We start from the raw sequence: 15,000 nt of genomic DNA on the forward strand, positions 1-15,000 counted from the left end.
CTAACCTAACCTGACCTGACCTAACCTAACTTGACCTAACCTGACCTGACCTGACCTAACCTAACCTAACCTGACCTAACCTAACCTAACCTAACCTAACCTGATCTAACCTAACCTAACCTGACCTGACCTGACCTGACCTAACCTAACCTAACCTAACCTAACCTAACCTAACCTAACCTGACCTGACCTAACCTGACCTAACCTAACCTAACCTAACCTGACCTAACCTAACCTGACCTGACCTGACCTAACCTGACCTAACCTAACCTGACCTGACCTAACCTAACCTAACCTAACCTAACCTAACCTGACCTGACCTGACCTGACCTGACCTAACCTAACCTAACCTGACCTAACCTAACCTAACCTAACCTAACCTGACCTGACCTAACCTAACTTGACCTAACCTGACCTGACCTGACCTAACCTAACCTAACCTGACCTAACCTGACCTAACCTACCTAACCTAACCTGACCTAACCTAACCTGACCTAACCTAACCTAACCTAACCTAACCTGACCTGACCTAACCTAACTTGACCTAACCTGACCTGACCTGACCTACCCTGACCTGACCTAACCTGACCTGACCTGACCTGACCTAACCTGACCTAACCTAACCTAACATAACCTAACCTCTTCGACCCCTTGAACGCAAAGGGGCGAACCTCGAGCACGACAGGTCGACCCACGAACACGACCATACGACCCAGGGAGTTGGTGATGACTGGAGTGAGCCATGACCTCCCCCTTTTAAGGGTCAGGTCAGAGACGACGCCATCATAGACCACGACCCTGTCGTATGATTATCTGGCGCGCTATGCAGCATGCGTCATACGCCCATATCACGGGGCATATCACACATGTCGCTCTTACGACCAACACCGTATCTGCATTCGGAAAAGCAACAGGTGGACCTTACGTGAGAAGAACGTACTCCCCGGCGTTACACTCCATGAGACATCTGTACGTGTACAAATGTGCTGTTCAGGGAGGGGCTACCTTACCCCTCTCTCTCTCCCTGGCAGTTCGTATCTACACGAAGGCGTAGCAGAACGAACAGCCGATGGGCCGCCACATGTAGAGTGTCTGTGGTCTTAAGATGATTCTCAACACCTGAAGAAGGTGTTGAAAGATTCGTCGGTGTGGTGGATGTAGCTTAAGCTGACGGGCACTTAAATGACCCTAGTAGTTGATGGAACTAATGCCCCCCCCAAAACAACCAATCAACGAACGAACGAAACGAACGAACGGGCCGTTGATACGAAGACGGAGGGACGAGTGTGTGTTTGTGTGAGTGTGTGTGGGAAGAAAGAGGAGAGACGCCAGCGTTGACTTTGACGACTGCTGCTCCTCCTCCTCCTCCTCCTCCTCCTTCCACTTCCTCCCCTTGCCAGGCGGGTAATACTACTACCACTACTACTGCTACTCCTCCTGTCCTGCTCCTCTTCCATCCCGCTTTCGCTAGTGTTCTGACGGACGCTTATTGCAACCTGCTCTTCTGCTGCGCTGGCTCGAGACAAATGGTTTCGTACCCCTGACACTGTAGACACGGCTGCTTCAGAGTCGCCACTACCACCACCACCACTGTCAAATATACCCACCCTACCGCCCTCCCTCCTCTTCCCCATCGGGCGGGCTCACAGTGAATTGGAAACTCTACGGAGACAATCATCAGTCCTTAATAATGCGGAGTGGGACTCGCGTTGCGAAGTATATAGACGCCTTAACTCGGTCACCTCTTTACCACGTACCTGTAGATCTTGTCGATGCCACATCGAATACAGAATCAAATTCCAGGAGCGAAAGATATCCGAAGATATCCAATGAGGCTCCTGTTTACTGCGAGCGGCAAATGGGAATCTATTCGTACGCCTCTCAGGTTTCATGAAATGGGAAGGGGAATGCCCCTCGAAGGGCACGGAACGAGAAATACACCGTATCTCAGCAGTCACAACCCGGAGAGGAATTATGGGTCAATGGGTCAAGCTTTCGAGTCTCTGAGTGACCTCAGTCTCCGGTATTCCTAGAATTCCCAGATCATCACGAAAGGACCACTAAACGGCACCTTTGGAGCACACTGGGAGGCATAGAACACCTGAGTAACAACACCACACACACACACACACACACACACCAGGCATCTACCCCCTTCATAGAGAAAAGGTGGTGCAACCCACATATTGGAAAACTCTCCATACGTCACCTCGGGGGGACTTCATTGATAAGGCTTATCAGCTGGGGAATCTCTGAAGGCATGTTGGGGTGACAGGCTGGCCACCCACCTCACTCCGTCCCCAACCCCCAACCAACACCCCCAACCCCAGGATACGCCACATGGGTTTAATTAATTCCCTGTCCAGGTTGTGACGCTCCAATAGTCGTCTGGACGGGCTAAACCATTATACGGGACAGTTGTTACTTCACTAGATAAAGCGATAAAGTGGAGGACTTGATATCTGTTCCTGTGAGAGATGCGCTGGAGGGTTGGGGTCGAGGTGGAGGAAGGACGACTAGTGGAGGAGAAAGGGAGGGAGGGAGAGAGGACAAGAACAAGAGAAGGCTGAAATGTCCCTGTCGCTGTGTGTGAGGCGAAGAAGAAAAAAAGGGGGGATCGAACACGGAAGTCATGGTGGTGAACCATACTTCATCCCTCATCCCTCTGAATAGGATAAGTGTATAAGCACCGACTCTATAGATATACAGATATAGGAACTATATATATATTTAATCCTCTGTACACGATCGCATCCTATGGGAGAAATCTATCCCCATCTTCCTTGTGGGATTAGGCTAAAAGACTGGCTGTCAAGGAAGCCTAATGTTTACATTACACATTACCAGCTGTCAATACAATCCCATCACAGTAGGACGAGGGAGGGTTACCGTGAGGGCGCTGCCTATTGTATGGGGGTACTGTCTGTTGCTACGGTGGTGTGTGTGTGTGTGTGTGTGGGTGGGTGGGTGTGGTATGGCTTTACGCATGTGAGAGTGGTAGGATCTGGGTATGGCGACGATTCTACTGCTCCTCACTGACCACTGAAAGGCTTTGTTTATGTGTGTAGTTAGGACGAAGGAAGGTCTCACCGCCCAAAGCTCTGAGGAAGGACGAACTGGGTGAGGCGCACACACACAGAGAGACGGAGCGACGACCCCTCTGTATCTCACACTTCGGTAAAGCCACTTCGCCCTTCTCCAAGATCAACCAAGCGACGAGTCACATGTACCTCGGAGGGGAAGTTGATCCTAACGGAAAACGTTATCATTAACTGTCACTCAGTAATAGCATTTACGAAAAAGGGGTGCGGGAAAAAAAGAAAAGAAAATGGAATCGGTGGAACATCCCCCACATTCGAGCTTTGGGTCTCATGTCATACCCTACCTAGTGTGCGTTCCCGGGCAATGACCGACGCCTCTGTGGCTTCGCCAGCTACGCTAACACACGCCTTGGGCCTGGTTAAGCAATAGCCTAAAAGTATATATATTTGATCAATTAAAAGTATACATATCTGATCAATTAAAAGTATACATATCTGATCAATTAAAAGTATACACATCTGATCAATTAAACGTATACATATCTGATCAATTAAAAGTATTCACATCTGATTAATTAAACGTATACATAGCTGATCAATTAAGAGTATACATATCTGATCAATTAAAGGTATTCATATCTGATCAATTAAAAGTATACATATCTGACCAATTAAAAGTATACATATCTGATCAATTAAAAGTATACATATCTGATCAATTGAAAGTACACATCTGATCAATTAAACGTATACATATTTGACCAATTAAAAGTATACATATCTGATCAATTAAAAGTATACATATCTAATCATTTAAAAGCTACTGACCTTATTTCCTATGATTAACATACATGAGATTATCTCTCCATTTTGTAGATATTTATACAGGATACAGCAATTATAGTTCTAGTAATTAGCACTACGATTAAAGCTTAAATTACAAAATGACTTGTGCCAGTATTTTGTTATAGAGAAAAAAAAGAAAGTATACAAATGGTAGAGAAAATTGTATTTTCTAAAATATTTCCTTGATAGTGTTGAAAGAAATGGATGTAATCATCAAGTGAATGAGTAATATTTAAATAAGATGATAATAATGATAAAAATCCTTTCCAAAATAAGATGAAAATGAGTTTTTAATTTTTTTCTTCTCAATTTTCAATTTTTTCTTCCTTTGGAAAAAAAAAAAATCGCGATTCTCTGACTGCAGGAGGAAGAAAAAAACTGCTAAATCGTTAATTAACAAAGACGTGTCTGAGAGTCTTTGTATTTCAAGAGAATATTCAGAAAAGGGGGGGAAAAAAATACCCTAGAGATAAAGATATGGGGCGAAAAATACACACAACCGAGGGGCATCGTATAGGGCATTACGGATGAAAAAAGAAAAAAGAAAAGGTTTTCTGGGAAAAGAAACCCTCATTCCCTTAGATAGTTAAACAGGTGATAACGTACATATCTATCTATCGATCTATCAATTTACCGATCTATCTATCTATCTATCAATTTATCGATCTATCTATCTACCTCTCTATCTATCCATATGTATCTATCCATCTATCAATACATGTATCTGTCTATCAATCGATCTCTCTCTATCTATCTTTTTATCTACCTATCTATCTAATCCATCTTTATCTATCTATCTACCTATACTCCGCAAAAGTAATCGCAGTTTACTTCAGCACACAAATGTATTCTGCTGAACTATAAATGGCCATTATATCTTCTGAATTACTTCCACCACCTCACCTTTCTAGTCAAGTTTCATCCATAGAGGAAAAGAAAAAGAAAAAAGAAAAAAAAGAAACCTTCATCTTCGCAAGTCTATTTCTGGATTTTGGAAAAAAAAAAAAAGAGAGATGAAATTTGAGCACATTACGGATGAAAATAATGAAATGCAACATATTTCATACCTTGTGTGTGTGTGTGTGTGTGTGTGTGTGTGTGTGTGTGTGTGTGTGTGTTTATCTCATTGTGGGGCGAGGGAAAAAGAAGTGTGCCTTCCATGTTCCATTATACAAATTGAATGGGGGTATGCTTCGTGTGTGTGTGTGTGTGTGTGTGTGTGTGTGTGTGTGTGTGTGTGTGTGTGGGTGGGTGTTCCATGCCGTCAACACATTAGCATGACGCGCAAGGCCACATGGATCACATGATGAGGTCCTCTACCCCAGGGTCGTCCTATTATGCTATACGTACTACTGTGAATAATTATTTTTCAGTCCAATGTGTATGAGTCGATACATACAGACACACGTGATACATAACTATACACACACAGATAAACGTGATACATGTGTATAGTTAGATACACACAGACAAACATGATACATTTCAAGTCCAATGTGTATAAATAGATACATACAGACATACGTGATACATAACTATATACACACAGACAAACGTGACAAATGTGTATAGTTAGATACACACAGACAAACATGATACACGTGTATCACTATATACACACATACACACGATGTATGTGTATCATTAGAATACACAGAAAATGACGCATGTGTAGAATTGAATATACATAGACAAAATAGATGCATGTGTATTACTATACACACAGACGAAACAGATACATGTGTATAATCATACACACGTATACATAAGTGATACACGTGTATAACTGAATTATACACTGATAAAACGATACCTGTATGGAACTAGATATACACAAAACATGAATGATAAATATGCATAACTGGATCAATATTGACGACAATGTGTGTAATCACGTGATCTTAAGCAATTTTATGATTAGTTAATTAATTACAATTATGACCTGCCCGTTCTGTAATGTCCCAACCATTTATCTTCAATTATTCGTTATTCGTTTACGTATAAAAGACAGACACATTCGCTCATATACACACACACACACATACCCACAGACAGGAACACAGGGATACAGACACACAAACGAAAGCACATATGTACATGCACACACACACACATGTACACAAATACATATATACCTAAATACAGAGACAAACACGTAAGTGTAGAACTCCATCTCCCTACCGTACATATGTGTACTTAATAATCATGTCATCACATACACACACACATCTTCCATGGTGTCGTGATGGCAGTCACCGATAAACGCACATGAACCACCCGGGTTCGAATCCTGGACGCGAGAGTCAGCCCACAAGACAATCCCAGCTGTTCATCCTCCCGTCCTGGGGCCTGATCGATATATGGGTACGAGTGTTAAAACTCTCTCAACTCTCTCTCTCTCTCTCTCTCTCTCTCTCTCTCTTTCTCTCTCTCTCTCTCGACCTAAGACTTAGTGCAACATCCTCATTTTGACCCGAATGATCCCTGACCTCCAGTATTTTGACCCGAATGACCCCTGACCTCCAGTATTTTCCCGCTGCCTCCCTCTGACCCTTGACCTCGCGTGACCTTGAAGGGGAGGGAGGGGCAACCCTCCTCCCCCCTTCCCCCCATCACTCCATCATCCCCCTCTACCCATTCCCTGACCTGCATAAACGAACCTCCGCTAGACTGAACCATTTGCACTTCGTTCGTGTGTTTTGACGCCCGCGACAATTGGCCACGTCACTTCAATCAACAATTTTTAAAACGCGGGCCCCCGGCCAAATTTTTACGTCAAGTTGCTTCATAAGGGGCTAACCCACAACGTCTATTAATTCTTAGACTCGCGTAGGGGAAGGAGGGTGGGTGGGTGGGGAGATGAGGTCTAAGGTCGGTTTTTTTTTTATAATATCTAGATTGAATAACACCTTTATATAAAAAAAAAAAACCACGGGAGGAAAACCTGGCTTAGGAAAAACATTGGCCCGTGACTCGTTTTCCTTTTTTTTCCCTGAGCCAGATAAATTTGCTGCACTGGAGGGGTGAGTAAGGGCAGTGATTCTATGGACATAACACCTCTACTGTCGTTGATTCCTGTCGAAGGTGATTCTAACCTAACTTGACCTAACCTGACCTGACCTAACCTAACCTAACCTGACCTAACCTGACCTGACCTGACCTGACCTGACCTAACCTAACCTGACCTAACCTAACCTAACCTAACCTGACCTAACCTAACCTAACCTAACCTGACCTAACCTAACCTAACCTGACCTGACCTGACCTAACCTAACCTGACCTAACCTGATCTAACCTAACCTAACCTAACCTGACCTGACCTAACCTAACCTGACCTGACCTAACCTAACCTAACTTGACCTAACCTAACCTGACCTAACCTGACCTGACCTAACCTAACCTAACCTGACCTGACCTGACCTAACCTAACCTAAGGTAACCTAACCTGACCTAACTGACCTGACCTGACCTAACCTAACCTGACCTGACCTGACCTGACCTGACCTAACCTAACCTGACCTGACCTGACCTAACCTAACCTAACCTAACCTAACCTGACCTAACCTAACCTGACCTGACCTGACCTAACCTAACCTAAGGTAACCTAACCTGACCTGACCTGACCTAACCTAACCTAACCTAACCTAACCTGACCTGACCTAACCTAACCTAACCTGACCTGACCTGACCTGACCTAACCTGACCTAACCTAACCTAACCTAACCTAACCTAACCTGACCTGACCTGACCTAACCTGAACTAACCTAACCTAACCTAACCTAACCTAACCTGACCTGACCTAACCTAACCTAACCTAACCTGACCTGACCTAACCTAACCTGACCTGACCTAACCTAACCTAACCTAACCTGACCTAACCTAACCTAACCTAACCTAACCTGACCTAACCTAACCTGACCTGACCTGACCTAACCTAACCTAAGGTAACCTAACCTGACCTGACCTGACCTAACCTAACCTAACCTAACCTAACCTAACCTGACCTGACCTGACCTAACCTAACCTAACCTAACCTGACCTAACCTGACCTGACCTGACCTAACCTAACCTAACCTAACCTAACCTAACCTGACCTAACCTAACCTAACCTAACCTGACCTGACCTGACCTAACCTAACCTAAGGTAACCTGACCTGACCTGACCTGACCTGACCTAACCTGACCTAACCTAACCTAACCTAACCTAACCTGACCTGACCTGACCTGACCTGACCTAACCTAACCTAACCTGACCTAACCTAACCTAACCTAACCTGACCTGACCTAACCTAACTTGACCTAACCTGACCTGACCTGACCTAACCTAACCTAACCTGACCTAACCTAACCTAACCTGACCTAACCTAACCTAACCTGACCTGACCTGACCTAACCTAACCTAACCTAACCTAACCTGACCTAACCTAACCTGACCTGACCTGACCTAACCTGACCTAACCTAACCTGACCTAACCTAACCTAACCTGACCTGACCTGACCTGACCTAACCTAACCTAACCTGACCTAACCTAACCTAACCTAACCTGACCTAACCTAACCTAACCTAACCTGACCTAACCTAACCTGACCTGACCTGACCTAACCTAACCTGACCTAACCTGATCTAACCTAACCTAACCTAACCTGACCTGACCTAACCTAACCTGACCTGACCTAACCTAACCTAACTTGACCTAACCTAACCTGACCTAACCTGACCTGACCTAACCTAACCTAACCTGACCTGACCTAACCTAACCTAAGGTAACCTAACCTGACCTAACTGACCTGACCTGACCTAACCTAACCTGACCTAACCTAACCTAACCTGACCTGACCTGACCTGACCTGACCTAACCTAACCTGACCTGACCTGACCTAACCTAACCTAACCTAACCTAACCTAACCTGACCTAACCTAACCTGACCTGACCTGACCTAACCTAACCTAAGGTAACCTAACCTGACCTGACCTGACCTAACCTAACCTAACCTAACCTGACCTGACCTAACCTAACCTAACCTGACCTGACCTGACCTGACCTAACCTAACCTAACCTAACCTAACCTAACCTGACCTGACCTGACCTAACCTGACCTAACCTAACCTAACCTAACCTAACCTAACCTGACCTGACCTAACCTAACCTAACCTAACCTGACCTGACCTAACCTAACCTGACCTGACCTAACCTAACCTAACCTGACCTAACCTAACCTAACCTAACCTAACCTAACCTGACCTAACCTAACCTGACCTGACCTGACCTAACCTAACCTAAGGTAACCTAACCTGACCTGACCTAACCTAACCTAACCTAACCTAACCTGACCTGACCTGACCTAACCTAACCTAACCTGACCTAACCTGACCTGACCTGACCTAACCTAACCTAACCTAACCTAACCTAACCTGACCTAACCTAACCTAACCTAACCTAACCTGACCTGACCTGACCTAACCTAACCTAAGGTAACCTGACCTGACCTGACCTAACCTAACCTAACCTGACCTAACCTAACCTAACCTAACCTGACCTGACCTGACCTGACCTGACCTAACCTAACCTAACCTGACCTAACCTAACCTAACCTAACCTAACCTAACCTGACCTGACCTAACCTAACTTGACCTAACCTGACCTGACCTGACCTAACCTAACCTAACCTGACCTAACCTAACCTAACCTAACCTAACCTGACCTAACCTAACCTAACCTGACCTGACCTGACCTGACCTAACCTAACCTAACCTAACCTGACCTAACCTAACCTGACCTGACCTAACCTGACCTAACCTAACCTAACCTAACCTAACCTGACCTAACCTAACCTGACCTGACCTGACCTAACCTGACCTAACCTAACCTGACCTGACCTAACCTAACCTAACCTGACCTGACCTGACCTGACCTGACCTAACCTAACCTAACCTGACCTAACCTAACCTAACCTAACCTAACCTAACCTGACCTGACCTAACCTAACTTGACCTAACCTGACCTGACCTGACCTAACCTAACCTAACCTGACCTAACCTAACCTAACCTAACCTAACCTGACCTAACCTAACCTAACCTGACCTAACCTAACCTGACCTAACCTAACCTAACCTAACCTAACCTAACCTAACCTAACCTGACCTGACCTAACCTAACTTGACCTAACCTGACCTGACCTGACCTACCCTGACCTGACCTAACCTGACCTGACCTGACCTGACCTAACCTGACCTAACCTAACCTAACATAACCTAACCTCTTCGACCCCTTGAACGCAAAGGGGCGAACCTCGAGCACGACAGGTCGACCCACGAACACGACCATACGACCCAGGGAGTTGGTGATGACTGGAGTGAGCCATGACCTCCCCCTTTTAAGGGTCAGGTCAGAGACGACGCCATCATAGACCACGACCCTGTCGTATGATTATCTGGCGCGCTATGCAGCATGCGTCATACGCCCATATCACGGGGCATATCACACATGTCGCTCTTACGACCAACACCGTATCTGCATTCGGAAAAGCAACAGGTGGACCTTACGTGAGAAGAACGTACTCCCCGGCGTTACACTCCATGAGACATCTGTACGTGTACAAATGTGCTGTTCAGGGAGGGGCTACCTTACCCCTCTCTCTCTCCCTGGCAGTTCGTATCTACACGAAGGCGTAGCAGAACGAACAGCCGATGGGCCGCCACATGTAGAGTGTCTGTGGTCTTAAGATGATTCTCAACACCTGAAGAAGGTGTTGAAAGATTCGTCGGTGTGGTGGATGTAGCTTAAGCTGACGGGCACTTAAATGACCCTAGTAGTTGATGGAACTAATGCCCCCCCCAAAACAACCAATCAACGAACGAACGAAACGAACGAACGGGCCGTTGATACGAAGACGGAGGGACGAGTGTGTGTTTGTGTGAGTGTGTGTGGGAAGAAAGAGGAGAGACGCCAGCGTTGACTTTGACGACTGCTGCTCCTCCTCCTCCTCCTCCTCCTCCTTCCACTTCCTCCCCTTGCCAGGCGGGTAATACTACTACCACTACTACTGCTACTCCTCCTGTCCTGCTCCTCTTCCATCCCGCTTTCGCTAGTGTTCTGACGGACGCTTATTGCAACCTGCTCTTCTGCTGCGCTGGCTCGAGACAAATGGTTTCGTACCCCTGACACTGTAGACACGGCTGCTTCAGAGTCGCCACTACCACCACCACCACTGTCAAATATACCCACCCAACCGCCCTCCCTCCTCTTCCCCATCGGGCGGGCTCACAGTGAATTGGAAACTCTACGGAGACAATCATCAGTCCTTAATAATGCGGAGTGGGACTCGCGTTGCGAAGTATATAGACGCCTTAACTCGGTCACCTCTTTACCACGTACCTGTAGATCTTGTCGATGCCACATCGAATACAGAATCAAATTCCAGGAGCGAAAGATATCCGAAGATATCCAATGAGGCTCCTGTTTACTGCGAGCGGCAAATGGGAATCTATTCGTACGCCTCTCAGGTTTCATGAAATGGGAAGGGGAATGCCCCTCGAAGGGCACGGAACGAGAAATACACCGTATCTCAGCAGTCACAACCCGGAGAGGAATTATGGGTCAATGGGTCAAGCTTTCGAGTCTCTGAGTGACCTCAGTCTCCGGTATTCCTAGAATTCCCAGATCATCACGAAAGGACAACTAAACGGCACCTTTGGAGCACACTGGGAGGCATAGAACACCTGAGCAACAACACCACACACACACACACACACACACACCAGGCATCTACCCCCTTCATAGAGAAAAGGTGGTGCAACCCACATATTGGAAAACTCTCCATACGTCACCTCGGGGGGACTTCATTGATAAGGCTTATCAGCTGGGGAATCTCTGAAGGCATGTTGGGGTGACAGGCTGGCCACCCACCTCACTCCGTCCCCAACCCCCAACCAACACCCCCAACCCCAGGATACGCCACATGGGTTTAATTAATTCCCTGTCCAGGTTGTGACGCTCCAATAGTCGTCTGGACGGGCTAAACCATTATACGGGACAGTTGTTACTTCACTAGATAAAGCGATAAAGTGGAGGACTTGATATCTGTTCCTGTGAGAGATGCGCTGGAGGGTTGGGGTCGAGGTGGAGGAAGGACGACTAGTGGAGGAGAAAGGGAGGGAGGGAGAGAGGACAAGAACAAGAGAAGGCTGAAATGTCCCTGTCGCTGTGTGTGAGGCGAAGAAGAAAAAAAGGGGGGATCGAACACGGAAGTCATGGTGGTGAACCATACTTCATCCCTCATCCCTCTGAATAGGATAAGTGTATAAGCACCGACTCTATAGATATACAGATATAGGAACTATATATATATTTAATCCTCTGTACACGATCGCATCCTATGGGAGAAATCTATCCCCATCTTCCTTGTGGGATTAGGCTAAAAGACTGGCTGTCAAGGAAGCCTAATGTTTACATTACACATTACCAGCTGTCAATACAATCCCATCACAGTAGGACGAGGGAGGGTTACCGTGAGGGCGCTGCCTATTGTATGGGGGTACTGTCTGTTGCTACGGTGGTGTGTGTGTGTGTGTGTGTGGGTGGGTGGGTGTGGTATGGCTTTACGCATGTGAGAGTGGTAGGATCTGGGTATGGCGACGATTCTACTGCTCCTCACTGACCACTGAAAGGCTTTGTTTATGTGTGTAGTTAGGACGAAGGAAGGTCTCACCGCCCAAAGCTCTGAGGAAGGACGAACTGGGTGAGGCGCACACACACAGAGAGACGGAGCGACGACCCCTCTGTATCTCACACTTCGGTAAAGCCACTTCGCCCTTCTCCAAGATCAACCAAGCGACAAGTCACATGTACCTCGGAGGGGAATTTGATCCTAACGGAAAACGTTATCATTAACTGTCACTCAATAATAGCATTTACGAAAAAGGGGTGCGGGGAAAAAAGAAAAGAAAATGGAATCGGTGGAACATCCCACACATTCGAGCTTTGGGTCTCATGTCATACCCTACCTAGTGTGCGTTCCCGGGCAATGACCGACGCCTCTGTGGCTTCGCCAGCTACGCTAACAAACGCCTTAGGCCTGGTTAAGCAATAGCCTAAAAGTATATATATTTGATCAATTAAAAGTATACATATCTGATCAATTAAAAGTATGCATATCTGATCAATTAAAAGTATACACATCTGATCAATTAAACGTATACATATCTGATCAATTAAAAGTATTCACATCTGATTAATTAAACGTATACATAGCTGATCAATTAAGAGTATACATATCTGATCAATTAAAGGTATTCATATCTGATCAATTAAAAGTATGCATATCTGACCAATTAAAAGTATACATATCTGATCAATTAAAAGTATACATATCTGATCAATTGAAAGTACACATCTGATCAATTAAACGTATACATATTTGACCAATTAAAAGTATACATATCTGATCAATTAAAAGTATACATATCTAATCATTTAAAAGCTACTGACCTTATTTCCTATGATTAACATACATGAGATTATCTCTCCATTTTGTAGATATTTATACAGGATACAGCAATTATAGTTCTAGTAATTAGCACTACGATTAAAGCTTAAATTACAAAATGACTTGTGCCAGTATTTTGTTATAGAGAAAAAAAAGAAAGTATACAAATGGTAGAGAAAATTGTATTTTCTAAAATATTTCCTTGATAGTGTTGAAAGAAATGGATGTAATCATCAAGTGAATGAGTAATATTTAAATAAGATGATAATAATGATAAAAATCCTTTCCAAAATAAGATGAAAATGAGTTTTTAATTTTTTTCTTCTCAATTTTCAATTTTTTCTTCCTTTGGAAAAAAAAAAAATCGCGATTCTCTGACTGCAGGAGGAAGAAAAAAACTGCTAAATCGTTAATTAACAAAGACGTGTCTGAGAGTCTTTGTATTTCAAGAGAATATTCAGAAAAGGGGGGGGAAAAAATACCCTAGAAATAAAGATATGGGGCGAAAAATACACACAACCGAGGGGCATCGTATAGGGCATTACGGATGAAAAAAGAAAAAAGAAAAGGTTTTCTGGGAAAAGAAACCCTCATTCCCTTAGATAGTTAAACAGGTGATAACGTACATATCTATCTATCGATCTATCAATTTACCGATCTATCTATCTATCTATCAATTTATCGATCTATCTATCTACCTCTCTATCTATCCATATGTATCTATCCATCTATCAATACATGTATCTGTCTATCAATCGATCTCTCTCTATCTATCTTTTTATCTACCTATCTATCTAATCCATCTTTATCTATCTATCTACCTATACTCCGCAAAAGTAATCGCAGTTTACTTCAGCACACAAATGTATTCCGCTGAACTATAAATGGCCATTATATCTTCTGAATTACTTCCACCACCTCACCTTTCTAGTCAAGTTTCATCCATAGAGGAAAAGAAAGAGAAAAAAGAAAAAAAAGAAACCTTCATCTTCGCAAGTCTATTTCTGGATTTTGGAAAAAAAAAAAAAAGAGATATGAAATTTGAGCACATTACGGATGAAAATAATGAAATGCAACATATTTCATACCTTGTGTGTGTGTGTGTGTGTGTGTGTGTGTGTGTGTGTGTGTGTGTGTGTGTGTTTATCTCATTGTGGGGCGAGGGAAAAAGAAGTGTGCCTTCCATGTTCCATTAGACAAATCGAATGGGGGTATGCTTCGTGTGTGTGTGTGTGTGTGTGTGTGTGTGTGTGTGTGGGTGGGTGTTCCATGCCGTCAACACATTAGCATGACGCGCAAGGCCACATGGATCACATGATGAGGTCCTCTACCCCAGGGTCGTCCTATTATGCTATACGTACCACTGTGAATAATTATTTTTCAGTCCAATGTGTATGAGTCGATACATACAGACAGACGTGATACATAACTATATACATACGGACAAACGTGATACATGTGTATAGTTAGATACACACAGACAAACATGATACATTTCAAGTCCAATGTGTATAAATAGATACATACAGACATACGTGATACATAACTATATACACACAGACAAACGTGACAAATGTGTATAGTTAGATACACACAGACAAACATGATACACGTGTATCACTATATA

Source organism: Panulirus ornatus, chromosome 31 (genome assembly GCF_036320965.1).
Source record: "Panulirus ornatus isolate Po-2019 chromosome 31, ASM3632096v1, whole genome shotgun sequence".
Taxonomy (NCBI): domain Eukaryota; kingdom Metazoa; phylum Arthropoda; class Malacostraca; order Decapoda; family Palinuridae; genus Panulirus; species Panulirus ornatus.